Source organism: Lissotriton vulgaris, chromosome 5, assembly GCF_964263255.1.
Source record: "Lissotriton vulgaris chromosome 5, aLisVul1.2, whole genome shotgun sequence".
Taxonomy (NCBI): domain Eukaryota; kingdom Metazoa; phylum Chordata; class Amphibia; order Caudata; family Salamandridae; genus Lissotriton; species Lissotriton vulgaris.
This window is the reverse complement of record NC_141693.1, coordinates 1,111,395,318-1,111,409,781: the sequence shown is the minus strand read 5'-3', so window position 1 is coordinate 1,111,409,781 and position 14,464 is coordinate 1,111,395,318.

Here is a 14,464-nt window from a genome sequence, read left to right as displayed (position 1 = left end):
AACTTCCTTCCCTCCTTTGACAAGAGATGACCTAGGTAGGTCACTTCTTGGCAGCAGTATTGCATTTTGGAAGGAGACACCTTGTGATTCAATTTAGACAAATGATGCAATAGGGAAATTGTAGCTGCTTTGCAAGTTTCCTTGTCATCGGCAGCCACCAGAAGATCGTCTACGTACTGTATTAGGGCAGAACCTGGAGGAAGGACAAAGGAATCTAACTGGCTTTTTAATGCTTGACTGTAAATGGATGGACTCTCACAATAGCCTTGTGGAGCGCGTTTAAATCTGAAACTGCGACCTCCTAGACAGAAGCCGAAAATATCCCTACTTTCTTCGGCTATCGGAATGCTGAAAAAGGCATTCTTTAAGTCAATAACTGAGAACCATGTGGCTGTAGCAGGAATCAATGTTAGCAAGGCAGTAATGTCTGGCACTACAGGAAACTGCGGGACTACAATCTTATTAACTTCTCTAAGGTCTATGACAAACCTATAAACTGGAGGTTTTGTAGGATCAGTTCGCTTCAGAATCGGCAATACAGGACTGTTACAGACATTTCCTCTAGTTTCTTCAACCACACCTTTCTTAATCAAATCTTGCACAATCAATAAAAGTGCACGCTCTCCTTCACTAGATATTTTATATTGGGGAATTCTTGGAAATTTTACATTAGTTTTCAAAGTTACCACATACGGTGGAATTTCTAGGAGACCTACATCGTTAGGACCAGTCGCCCAAAGAGAATCAGGGAGTGAATGTAGCTCCGGCGGGAGTGCGTCCATCGACAAGTACATCGGAGAGGTGATATTTTTACCCAATGTAAGTTGTACTCCTTCCGGAGAACAGTACAATGTCGCATATAGTCGTTTTAACAAATCTAAACCAAGCAGATTTTCATTACAACCTGTCGTCAAAATCAGGGGTGCTTTTAATTGGCATGGTCCAACAGAAATAGACAAAGGACCAGATATCGGGTTGTAAACAGGGGCGCCTGAAAAACCTACTGATACATTTGTTGAGCCGGACAAAGGTGCGCCAGGGAGTTTCGCATGAATGATAGAACTTTTTGCGGCACCAGTATCCAACAGAAACGGTTCGACTACACCTGATGTTGCTACTGCGACATAAGGCCCACTCTGATCCACTGGAACTGATACTACTCCCTCTCTCTGTCCATGGCTGTCCTAGTACCCATTTTGCTGAAAACCCTCATCTACTTCATTATAGTCCTCAACAAGATATTGTTGAGATCTATTTTGCTGAGTAGATTGTCCATTTCGTTGATCAAAGTGATTGGAGGGACGATCATTCGTTTGTGGAGGCATAGCACCTCGTCCTCGACCTCTAGAATTCTGCACAAAACCACCACGACCTCTCTGAGCTGCTGCTGCATTATTTTGCGCTAAGATCGGACATTCATTTTTATAGTGACCCTCTTTCTTACAGTACGCACACTGATTCCACTGGTATTGAGGTCTTGATGAACTATAATCTGTCCTTTGGTACGAACCTTGCTGCGTATTAGATTGATTCGTGCGAGGCGGATACGCCTGCTGCAAAAGAACTTTAGTTTTTAAATCTTTCGTTTTCTTCTCTGATTTTTCCTTTTCCTCTTTATCCCTATTTTCGTAGTACTGTGCAGTCGCAAGTATTTGCGCTGTTGTAGATACAGCCCACGCACTTTCTGAATCCTTTAATTTATTGCATAATTCAGGTAACAAATTATGCACAAATTTATCGACAAACAGTCTTTGCCCTCCTTCTGTACTCATGTCCTGACCACTATGATCTACAAAAGTCTCTTCAAACCTCGTGAAGAAGTCGGAGACACTTTCGTCTTTCTTCTGCCTGCATGCTGACAGCTTGTCCCAATTTACACGCAATGCTGGCATCAGAGTCTTCATTAGATCAATTATTCTACCTGGAAGATTAGCAATTAGAGGTTCGGGTTTCGCACCACCTATTTGCTGACCATCTGCTGCAGTGATAGCTGCCCAATCACCACCTAAGGCAGCTTGATGATCCTCTCTACGAATTTTAGCCCACACTGGTTGCGGAACTACATTACCAAACAACATATCGATGTCGGCTAAGTTCATTATACAAGCCTCAACTGTCTGTGTTAATTCCTTGTAATATCCAGCTGGATTCTTACGTGGATCTGGCAAGGCCTGTTTCACCGCTAGCACTTCAGCTCGCTTCCATGGAATGTGTATCCACACTCGTTGGAACTGTGCTGGAGCAGCTGCAATACCAGCATTATCATCACGTTGTATTGCTTCGCGCCAGATTGGAGGAACCTCCCTCATAGGATATTGGCGACTTAGCTTCATTTTACCTTTTTCTAAGTCTCTCGGTGAACGAAGAGATGGATCATTCCTAAAACTTAAAATAAGTTCCATCGCTTCCTTTATATCATCACCCACTATCATTCCAGCAGCAAACTCTTTTTGAACTTTAATTAAATCTTCCAAATCTGATTCAACATCGTCTTCTTCTATTTCTTCACGTAACAACGAGCACATCTCATCAAAGACGTACCGTTGCGTTGGTTCCTTCCACTGCATAAATGTGTCTAACACATCCCTCGTACTATATCTTCTACTCTTCGAAATCCATCTGAGAGCCGTGGAATCTAAAATTCCCCGTTCCTCAGTACTTGGAAGCTGACTACGTCTCTGAACTGAATCGGGAGTAGGAGTCTTAATTAAAGTTTTATATAAAGGAGACAGTATATTAGTAACAGAATCAGTGATTCTTCGACGAACAGAAAGTGGAGTTAGCACACTCGCAGACGTAGAGAATGCAGTAGAGGTAGGAATAGATAACGGAACAGTAGGAGTATCGAGAAAAATAGTTTGTGGAACAGTAGGTACAGATGTAGGTATAGAGGCTGGTAGTGCAGGAAGAGGAGGAGCTGTAGGAACATTCACATTCATCACAGGAGGTACGGGAACTTGATTCTGGGGGACAGGAGCAGGAACACCAGGTTGTCCAGCAACCGGCAATTGAACATTCGGGACAAGTGGAGCCGTGGCACCTTGTGCATACGGTGGAGGTGACCGCAACAGATAAGATAACAGAGGATCGTTTTCGGAATCCTCCAGTATCTTAGCCATTTTCGATGGCAAGGCAGGATAGCACTTGTCAATCGCTAAGTTATGCTCTCTAATTGCTACATCTATGGCCTTCTCACACTCGTTAGCCTGCAACTGTTTAGCCGCTTGCTCTAGAGTCAACTCTTCTTGTTCTTTCTGTTCTTTCTTCAACCTTTTCATTTCTCTCTGTTTGATTCTTTTCGCCAGTAACGGAAAGAATCAAACATTGCCGGCCGGGCTTTCTTCCTAAACAATTTTGCTTCTAAGTTGTCGAGAATCTCGGGTTCAAAACTACCATGCAGTGGCCAACTAAGGACACCATCCTTCTTACAATAACGGACCCATACCTCATTATAAGATATAGGACCCACACCAAATTTACAATATAAATCATATAGGGGAGTCCCAATCGGAGGAACCAGACAAGAGTCCTCCAATCGTGAATCACTGTTGCAACCAAAACAAGACAACATTTTCCGACTTACCATTTTCAGTCCGGAACACAAAACAAACAAAACACGGAACAAATATGTGCACTCGAACCAAGAACTTAGGCCTACCAAAACGAACTGATGTATCGATACCCAAACTAAACCAAAATAGATTATCGTAACTAGAACAACCAGTGATAATCTTACAAAACCAAACCAAACCAAGAACCGATCAAGGATTTTAACAATCCTCACAAAGTAACCAGCTAGCTATCACTAAATACTTAACTGAGTCACTGAAGACGTCACCAAGGAGAAACCCGTCACGTTTCGCCGTACTAAGGACTGCACCTCGGGTCCAAGACAGGGCGACGGTCAAGGCAACGGCCCACTGCAGCCGTCCTGAACGGGAAACCCTCGTGGAAGAGAACTTCGGGCCACTTTTGCGATATGCCGGGATCGATGAAGTGGGGCGCCTCCCTCAGGAATCTTCACACGAAGCTTCTCGAACTCTTCAGGCTTTTGGACCGGTACCGAATGACGTCGCCCCACGTTGGGCGCCAATTGGAGTTCTGGACTTTTTGGTTACGTCCAGAGGTGTCAGGGAACAACACCCAAAGACCCCGGAGTTCCACCTGCCTTGGTGCACAAATGAACAGAAACACGGGCTTCTCGATGGTGGCGTCAAAGACCAAAGGTTTATTACTGCAGGGACACAGAAGTCACAGATACTACACACGGGCAGTAACTAGGAGCCTGTTCGATTTGTACAAAGAGGGTTGCTCCTTATATACTGAATTTTAAGCTAGGGGCAAATTCTTTACATGTAATACATTCCCAAAACCTTTGTGTCTAAAACAATAAATATTTGGCGTTACACAGGAACCGTCGATAATATCTGAGGCCAAACATTGCGAAGAGAGGGGTTCCCACTAGTTTGTCACAATTCTCTGTCAATATTGCATTCAGGACCCGGACCGCCTCATCGTAAAGTTCGTTACCTCCCCCTAATAAAGATTCAGAAAGAAAGAAACAGAGCCAGGTATGGAAGATAGAAAAGTGGGATAAGGGATGTTTGTGGGTTGTAAATGGGCAAGGCTACCGGCTTCGGCCGCCTAATCATGATCAGGACAATGGACACGAAGACCAGTTTGGCAGGACTGGCCTCGGGCAGAGGAGGCAGCCTTTGTCGAGTCATGCAGCTACAGCGTGATCTGGTTTAAGGTGCACGTGTCATGAAAGAGGTGAATCTCCGGCTAAGGTTACGTGTCCTTAATCGAAATGAAGTGATCAGAGGTTATTGCGTATTTGAGGGCAAGAAACACAAAATGGCGGCCATGATCTAAGATGGATGCCGTGGGTAGATCAGAAATGTGTTTATAAAAGGAGTGCTCTTGCTCGTAGCGTAGCGAAAACACCAGGATATACTAAATGGATCATTTGCGGTTCGCTGATACCAATATTATGTATTTCCGACAAATTTGAAAACACGGGTTCAAATCGTCACGGAACCTCACCCCAATAATCCCTATTCACCCAAAAACTATGTATCCCCATAAACCAAACAACCCCAAATGTCGTTCCTACCTGCTTAATGTAAGAAGTCATGTCCTTTTCTCAACATCTCATCCCCTCAGCACAACCGTTACTGAATACATTGCTGCAATTTCCCAATTAAAGTAAGAACTCAAAGGTCCACCCCTCTGCATCAACCAATCCTGTAAGGTACTTCGTTCTCTAACCCAACCCTACAAACTTCAAATCCCGTCAGTCACTGTTGGAGACGATACTCTCCATTTACCCGACTTCTCTGGTCCACACTCTAAAATTACCCCTCCCGCAATTGTTATACACATCAATTATAGCAAAAAAATGGTCTGGTTTACACAGTGTCCATTATAAACATGCACTTTCATCCAAATGTTAACTTGATTTTGCAATTTTTGAGCGTACATAGTCCAATCCTGAAAATGTTTATCTTATTTTAACTGAAGATCTAAGGACCTCGTTATCGAGTCAGCGTAGATGTTTCAACCAACTCACATGTGACAATCTCCTATGGGCTTATTTATCAGTCATCTGTGGGTGCAACTGGCTGAAGGGCAGTGTAATGATGACTTCAGTTTTGAAGGGTAGCCAAATGCACACCTGTTTCTTCCTTTTTTATCAGTTTATTCCTAATGTAATCCTTTTGCATGCAGCCCTGTGATGTAGTCTGCCCAGTTACCACCAAATTTATGAAACCATCAAAAAGAGGAGCGAATTTACAGTTGCAGTTGGAAAAGTTGTACACTAAACAGAACCTCACATGTGACAAGAGCAAGATTTTGTGAAGCAAATCATATTTGGAATAAAATTGGATTAAATTTGGACAAGCTGTAAAATATGGTGTGAGTTAATCACGGAATTGCAGTGCGTCAATGGGAGTGTAAATTCGCTCCACTTTTTGATGGCTATTTAGATAGACACCATGTCAGCATAGCTATGCTTTTAGGAAACACATACCCTCCCCCAGAAACAGCCCCAGTTTGCCACAAGGTGGGCCTCGCTTAGATACTTCTCCTCATTTTCTGCCTTTTCCAGAGGGGCGGCAATTCTCATTACAAAAGGGGTGCCGTACATTGAGGAGGGCTCCACACTTGACCCACAGGGGAGGAATTGCATGACATGGGGAGGCTGGCATCAGCTTCAGTCACGCTGGAGTGTACCTTTGGGCCCAATGTGGATGATGAAGATTATTACATTACCTTACGGGTGTGCATAGTAAGCATAGGCTTGACCCACCTCATAAGGGAAAGTGATTTCAACTTAACGCTCCACCCCTCACACGATTGCTCCCACACTCTGTCACACCACTACTCCAAAGCTCAGCGCCAACTCCAGCAAATAGTCACTGGCAATCTTCTAGAGGATGCATGGTGCCACCATCACCCGGCACAGTGCTAGGGCACATTTCACTCGACAGTACACAACACCTGATCCAGGCTGGACATGTGGATCGTATCACAAGACATTTTGCTAAGTGCTCTCTCCTTTCGCCATTTAGCTCGTACCTATTTGGACCACTCCCCTGTGATTATGTCAGTGACACCCCCAGGGATGTCACACCAAACTAGAGAGTGGCTTCTGCAGCCTGCGGCACTCCTGAATGTGGTGTTTAAGTCGGAACTAAGGGAAGTACTAGAAGAATATCTGAGAATTGATATAGACTCAGTACCGTCCCTGGCCACCGTCTAGGAGGCGCTGAAGGTCATTGTATAGGGTCACTGCATAGCCAAGGCAGGGGGAATCCTCAAAGACTTTCACACAATGATAGCACAGTTGAAACGCCAGCTTAAGCAGCTGGAGACAAATGTACAGGAGACGCATGAAGGTCCAACACAGGCTAAGTTATGGGAGACCCTAACAGAGTACCAGGCGGAAGCGGAAGGGGAATGTCTCTTTCGTGGCAAATATCATATGGTACGTAGGTATGGCGAGGGAGAGGGCACTGCCAAAGCACTCGCCAAAACCATCCGGCCACCAAGAACGGCAAATCATGTACTGGCTACCTGAGATTAGGACGGGTGGCGCATCGGGACATGACGGCCATAATGGGGTTTTTTACTACGCATTACCAAACACTGTATACATCGTGTGTGGCGTGACAAGATGAGACCCCGCAATACCTGAAGCAGATAGAATTGGCCTGGCTTGGCAACAGGCAGAGGGAATTCTTAGCTGTTGACTTGGAATTAGACAAAATACGGGAAGCCATAATGTAGATTAGTAGTGGTAAAGCGCCGGGACCTGACGACCTTGGTATAGAATTTCATAAAGACTACATAGACACACTGGCCCCTTTTCTGAAGGTGGTTTATGAAGAGGCTGCCCAAACAGGGACACTCCCGCCTACCATGCAGGAAGCAATGCTGGTCTCATTACTGTATTTATAACGCACAAAACACAGGGGGTCTACCAGCTAAATTCTAAAGCTGCACTGTCACCGAGTCCACAGGATCTCGTAGTGTACATGTCTCCTAAAGACAGCATATTTCAGGAGAAAAAGAGAAAAGAGGGTGAACACTAAGTGCACAGTGTAGACCCGCACATCATGGGTTGTTCATACATGGCTGACTAATCCAAAGCAATTTGAAAAAGGTTTCCCATTAAATTGACTCAATGATCAGTCATATCATATGGCCAAACCCGGGTGCATAATAGGCTGGTCCCCTGATCATTGGGACATCAAAAACCGCACCTTATTGCTGTTCAAGGATTTGGTCCACCAAAAATACACAAACCGTCCATGATGACTGATCTTTTGATGGTAAAGGTAACAAGTACAACAGAAAAAGTAGTGACTTAAAATAGGATGGAGTGTCCTCCTTCTAACAACTTTATTCCGCGGACAAGACACGCCTCCTAATTAAAAAACCAGAACAGTGCAAAAGAGACAGTAACAAATATCTGCCTAGAAATGGGCCAACATGTTTCTGCCTAACGGGTATTAAATCCCTTGGCATTCATCAGGGCCTCTGCTCTTCTAGTAGTTGCACTCCTAGTAGTGAAACAAAACAATCACCACCATCACCAAAGAAACAAGGTATAATAAAACTAGTTGAATACGTTACAACCTGTAACAACCATGGACGTAACCCCTCCAAATCACGTTAGCTACCGTGAATTCTGTGGAGAAAAACTACTGTAGCCCGGAAAGGCCCCCGAATCCACAGACTCGTCCACTGTCTCTGATAAACTGCGATGTCAAGATATTGGAAAAAGTCCTGGCAATAGGCTTACTCTCTTTATTGATAGACTTATTTGACCTGACCAAGCAGGCTTCATACCTGTCCGATCAACCTCACATAACCCTAGGACCCTCTACTCCATTCTACATGACATTGACGAGGACGAACAGGCGGTGACGGTCTTACTAGACGCCACCAAAGTGTTTGACCCCTGGAATGCGGGCACACATGGCGTTTCCTCCAGGATTTCTCATGAGGATTAAATTGTGTACAATCGGCCATGTGCCTCATTGCTGCTGAATGCAGAATGTACCCTAGCCTTTTCCATCACCATAGGCATGTGCCCCCTTTCACACCTGCTATTTGCGATAGCCATGGAACCATTGGCGGTCATGCTGCGTCAACTCCATAAGCAATATGCGCTAGACTATCCCACAAGACCCATTTTAATATCGCTCTACTCGGATATATCACCCTATTTATGCTTAACCATGCTGAAGAATTAAATGCCACAATAAGCAAAATAATAAAATTCAGGGCCTTCTTGGGAATTACCATTAACTGCTCACGAAATGTACCACTCCATTTCAGATAGATTATCTGCTATTATGGAGCGATGACGAGGTCCAATATCTGGGAATCACCATCACCAGAGACAAGGAAGAACTTCTGTGAGCTAACTACGCGGTGGCCCTTGCTAGGGTGGTGGACCATGATCAACCTGTGGATTGCTCTCAAACTCTCTCTGGCAGGCAGGTAGCCTTGATGTAGATGGCCATCATGCCCAAATTTTTATACTTGTTGACAAACATCCCCTTACCCCCTGGGCGCCCATTCTTCACTAGGCTAAAGAGTCAACTCATCCACCTTGCATGATCCTGAACTCTACTAACTCTGTGCTCAGGCACACTTCACCACATACTGGCTCACTCCTCCATCCTGTATGACACATCTGGCAGTGGAGCAGGGGCTTATGGCGCCATTACCTCTGAGGGGGTTCCTGGGCATAGATGACAAGGCAGCCTGGGGAAGGAGGTCCACTGTGGCTTATACAAATAATGCGTGGCACGCCATTGCCATAAGGTCCCAAGTCCCCATGCTATACTACCTGCTACTCCCAATGCTCGAGCAACATAACCTGCCAGTCACACAGGAAGGGATATGTAAGCGCATGCTTCTCAAACTAGGCATAAATACTTGGGGAGACTTGTACCATCAGGGGCACTTCAAAAGTGCAGCCGAGGTTTTAAGCAACACATCACCCACCACCATGGACAGTTTCCTCTATATTCACCTGCGCCAAGCTGTCAAAGCTGCTACTCCTGTGTTCCCAGAGGAACATCCCACATTGCTCTCATTGCACCAAACGCTACAGGCAGGGGCGCCACATGCCGTATACATAAGGCCTCAATAGGGGCAGGGACACACAATACTATGAAAGCAAAACAGGGGTGGGAAGTGGAATTGGGACATCCTATCATGGAAAAGGCCTGGGGGTACAGCTGTCAACAAACCAAACTCATAACTGCTAGTAGCAGGTTCAGAATTACCCTTTTTAAATTCCTCCATAGAATGCATTACACTTCGGTAAGGCTACACAAACTCCAGTTGCAAGAAAGCAATAGATTTGGCCGCTGTAAGCAGGAGGGAGCGGGCTTACTACACGTATTGTGGGAATGCAGGTCTGTAGCGCAATACTGGACTGAAGTGGGGAAGGCCTTGGGAGACATGATAGGAGTGCAGCTTGATCTTACACCAGAAATGGGTCTCCTGGGCTACTTCCGAGGCCACAAAGGACATGTTAAAAGATTTCTGGCATTAGACCTCCTTGTGGCCATATGCAAAATGGCCTGCAGATGGGGGAGGGGCAGAACGCCCAAATTTAAGGAATGGTTGACTGAACTTACTTATTGTCAGGAGCAAAACAAAATTTACGCTAAGTTGCTACCCCTCTGCTCATGACCCTGTGATGTCTGGGAACCGCTCACTGGATTTATGCTTAGAGTAGTTGCAACAGACACAGACGATGAGGATGCACCATCGCAAACCAACCACCAAACTGAGAACGATGGGCCACATGGTCAGGAGGTTGATAACTAATGAGACTGCTGTGACAATGTATCCACCACTCATGCCTATGCCGACTGCTATGAGTTGGGTCTGGGGTATTCAAACTCAATCTATGTATTGTACTGAGGTATTCATGGACTTCAAATGTAGTGTCTACCACACTATGTAATTGTAGTATTGTTGTACTGAAAAATGGCAATAAACATAGTTTTAAAAAAAAGTGAAGAAATAAGACAGTCTTATAATTCCAGTGGCCCTGCTCATACCTTTGACTAGGTCCAAAAGTGCTCCTTAGTGGTTCCTTCTTTTTTTGTGTCTCATTGAGTTTATAGCTTAGCTTCTATGGAAACGATGAAGGCTAAACCCGAGGTTATCACTCCGCAACACAGACTACAATACCACATAATTACTCTCCAAAACACATAATCCCACTTCACATAATTCCTATACACTAAATACCACATACTTTCTAGGCACATAATTTCACGGCACAGCATATAACATAATTCCACTACACACAACGTACATCCACTCTACACCAAAAAAAATTGTAAAAATCTTCTACATTTACAACGCCAATAGGTCTAACTCTCGCAAATGCGAGACCTATTACATTACAAATGTTTCTTTAACTGGTAGTCTCGTTTGCAGAGTAGTGCAGAAAAAGGGCTGAGCCTCCGACCAGCGCTCAGGAATTCCACTGCATAGGACTTACAGGTTTTTTAAATGCTAAATTCTAACTTTAACAACCCTGAAACCTATGGTTTTTTCAGTGAATTTCCAAAGTTTTTTAAATGATCATTTCTAACTATAATTTCCCTGAAACCTATGTTTTTTCAGTGAATTTCAAAGGAATTTTAAATGAAGATTTCTAACTACAACGTCCCTGAAACCTGTGGTTTTTTTCAGTGAATTTCTAAGGTTTTTTAAATGTAATTTCTAACTATGCCTACAGAGGTAGGACATGTGCAGAAAGAGGAAGAAAGGCACAGAAAGAAGCAAGAGAAGTCCAGAAAGACAAAGAAAGGTGCAGGAAGAAGCAAGAGATATGCAATAAAGCCAAAAGAGGTGCAGAAAGAGGCCTTGTTGCAAAGTCATCCTGTGCCCCCAACATTTTGCTGACTGGTACTGGTGGTAACTGACTCTGACTAACCAGGTCCAGAGCCAGTGCTATGCTGAAAGACACTTAGAATACAGTGAAAACACCTACTTACACTAGGGTTATCTATGTGTTGGGGTACCCCTGTGATTGGCATGACCTCCCCTGTAAGGCCCTAGTACATAATAGGGAAGGGGGATTAACATTACCTCTAAGTCATGGGTGCAGAAAGATTCTTCTTTTACTAGTAGTCGCATTTGCAGAGTAGTAGAGAAACAGCGCTGGGCCTCTAACCAGCGCTCAGGAATTCAGCTTTGTGGGGCTTACAGGAGGTACCAGGAGCCTCATTTATGAGGCCGTGCATCACTTTTACGCTGCCGGTGTGTTGCTTTTTATGACGCAACAGCAGCGTAAAAAATGTGCCTTGTTGCACCATATTTACAAAGTGACGCATCTAGGTAGATGCGTCACTTTATAAACCCCTGCGCTACATTTTACCTACGCCAGGTATAATGTATGCAGGGGGGGCGTTCTGACGCAAGAAAGGGTCATAGAAGTGACACAGTGAAATCTATAAGATTTCACTGCGCCACTTCTAGGACACAAATGCGTCAATTTCTTCTGCCTGCCTCACAGCAGGCGTAAGACTGACGCAGGCCCTTTCACATGGGGCTTGCCCCATGTGAAAGGACACATTGCTGGAGTTGCGTCACTTTTGTGATTTGTAACCGAAATCCACAAAGTTGCACATTATGCGGTCAATGTGGCACAAATGCGCCCCTATCTCGTTTTCAGTGAGCTAAATGTCATCCACATACGAACATGCATCTGGGTCAATTCTCTCTAAAAGAGAAACTATACGGGCAGCAAACACACCCGGACTGTTCTTATAGCCCATTTCTAAACAGTTTAATTTTTTCTGTGTGCCACCACTGGTGAAATTGGTCCATTGACTACTTAATTCCGAAAGATTGTGGGCAAAAAAGACATTGGATATGTCAAGTGTGGTTTTAAACCTTTTATGCACAAGACCATCCACCAAGGCAGTGCCGTGGGAATTCTGAACTGCACAGGTACCGCAATGCGAGTTTAGATGCCGGTAATCCAATACCAAATGGTAAGAACCGTCAGGCTTGGTCACAGTAAAAAGAGGGTTATTCATCGGAGACACACAAGTTTCAACTACACCTTGATATTCCAATTGTTCAAGAATTTCTGCGACCAAAGTTTTCGCTTCACGCCGCATGGGATATTGAGGTTGAGGCTGTGGCATAGACCGCAAACGAATCTCATGTTGGGGGGAGAATTTATCCCAACCACAGTGAGTACGGCACAAAGCAGGCGCAAGGGCCTTAGCCCAATCTTCTGCAAAATTGCGCATGCTCTTAGGATACCATGTATGCGAAACTAGGGCTAATGACCTCCTCCCCTCTCGGTGCTGCGAGAACAAAAGGTGGGGCCCAGTCAGCCTCCACTAACAAAATGTCGAATGTATTTGTAAGAATTTCCCAAAATACCCCTTTTATGGTACGTTGTATGTCACCTTCAATTAAAAGGACAATTTCAAATAACCTATCAGGGGGAGCTATTCTAGTATCAGCTGTCTCAACAACAATGAATTTGTCAGTCGCTGTCACCTTCAGTAGTGGACGCAGGGCCCTCTCGCACTTTGGTAATCTCCGCCGCGCTGTCCAACAGCGTCAGCTCCCACGTCTGATTCCGAAGCTGCATTCTCACTATCTGTGGCACATCTCGCAGGTAAAGCGGCAACTTTCTTTTTCTGAAACTGGGGTATTTTCTGTGAAGAATCGTCCTGCTTGCCTTTTCCGTCTTTCGGGTGGGGTTGGTCGCGAGCCTTCTGGCCACCCCGTCCTCTGCCGTGCCTCCACCTCCGCCACCGGATGACGAGGCCGATGTGTCCTGTAAAGAATGAGGAGAACGTTGATCAGGAACCTGAAAACGATCAGGTGACTTAATCCTAGCGTGGTCGCGCAAGTCATAAGAGCGCTCAGTAGACACTGTTGGCGACGGAAAGGACTTTTGTTTCTGGTGTTGTTTTCCCTGTCTTTTGTTTTTTTTCAAATTTTGCTTTGGAACTTTGGGTTGATCGTCTTTCTCAGACTTCGACCCCTGAGTTTGGTTATTATCTTTAGCAGAAAAAGGCTTGACACCTAAACTATTACGGCCTATGGTCTTATAAGCCGCCGTAATAATTTTCTGTAACTGACCGGGTTAATCGGCATCTGGGACATCGCGCAAGGCATTAGACAATTGGAAGTTCACCGCATCTCCCTTTATAATAGAAAGGAATAGATCGGAAACTACGTCAAATGAGCCCACAAGTCTCATTCCCAATTCAACCACAGCCTCAGGTCCGTGTTCATCGTCGGCAGGACAGCCATTGACGGAGTGCCATAGCACCTTGTGTACACTGCCGCAAAGATTCTACCCCAGGACTAGCAGTCACCGGCTTCCAGTACCAAGTCCTTGGGCAAACTAATTGTTTGAATTCTGTGTCTTTCTACAGGACTCGAATTAGGAAAAACTGCTTCCAGCTGGTCAAATTCCTCGGCAAGCCAGAAAGGCATATCAACCTTATCCTGGGGACGCTTGCCCATTACCGCATTAACCATGATGAGACTTTACTTCATCTTACTCGGCCCAGCTGGGAGAGCCGCAACACCCGGGGCCCGCCCTGGAAATTGCGGGCAATACATTGAACCAAGGACCAATAACTTCAATTGCAGAGGTATATAGGGGCCTCAACTTAGCAATGGGGACTGCCCCCGCACGAGTATGCTGGGTAAATCCAGCCAAAATAGGTCAAGAAGCGCCCGGAATGGACAAAGGACCTAATCTAATCACCATTAAACTGTGGGGAAGGGCGCCATGAAACCAAACACGGTGCTGCCATGCAGAAATCGGAATTTCCTGTGTCTGATAAGGACAATATTCCACAGGCAAGGCTGGGTGAGTGTAAGTGGGAAACACTTGAGTAGCTACATCCACAGCAGGAAATGTCACCCATGAGTAGAA